Here is a 761-nt window from a genome sequence, read left to right as displayed (position 1 = left end):
TATATTTCAGAAGGGATTCCTGAAGGAAGTAATTTTTACAAGTGAGTCACACTCACACAACACGGGATGGAGACATAGACTCTGGTGTTAAATTGTTCCATGGACAGTAGCCATAGGCAAGTTACTTAACCTCCTTGTGACACAGAGATGTTATAAAGGCTTAAGTCGTAGCCATAAGCACTTAGATGTGTGTCTGGTGCATGTGCACAAACACCTATATTTATTGAGCACTTGTGATTACTGCTAAAACATTCCTTTATCCTTAATTACACAAAGGGGTTTCAATTCAGCATAGCAATTTGAGTACAGTGCATCTTGATCATGTCATCCCTTCCAACCTTCTCCTCAACCTCTTGCAACAGTATTTTAAAAGAGCTACAATGTGTCCAGCTTGAGTCAGGTTCACAGCAGGACACACACCCACCATATGCCTCATTGTGTTGTGGTTGTTGAACCAAAATAAATCTTGCAAAGATAACAGACCGCATAAGGAATGTAAATGAAAGCATTTACAGTTTTTGTTCCTCCCAGTTTTAGCAATTCCACTCAAGCTGAGGTATTCACTGAATGCAGGCAACTGCCACAAGCAGAGGTCTCAACTGCCCGCTCAGCCCGGTCCACCGGGTTCCCCTTCCAGGGCAAAGGTCTCCCAACATCTCCAGGGAATCCCCCCCCCCCCCCCCCCCCACCGCGGAACAACCCACCCGCATCCTCCATTCTGATTGGCCCTCTCTCCTAGCTCGCCAGCCCTCCCTCATCCA

This window comes from Dipodomys spectabilis, unplaced genomic scaffold (genome assembly GCF_019054845.1).
Source record: "Dipodomys spectabilis isolate Male_0828 unplaced genomic scaffold, ASM1905484v1 ptg000054l, whole genome shotgun sequence".
Classification (NCBI taxonomy): domain Eukaryota; kingdom Metazoa; phylum Chordata; class Mammalia; order Rodentia; family Heteromyidae; genus Dipodomys; species Dipodomys spectabilis.
Note: the sequence above shows the minus strand (reverse complement) of the source record.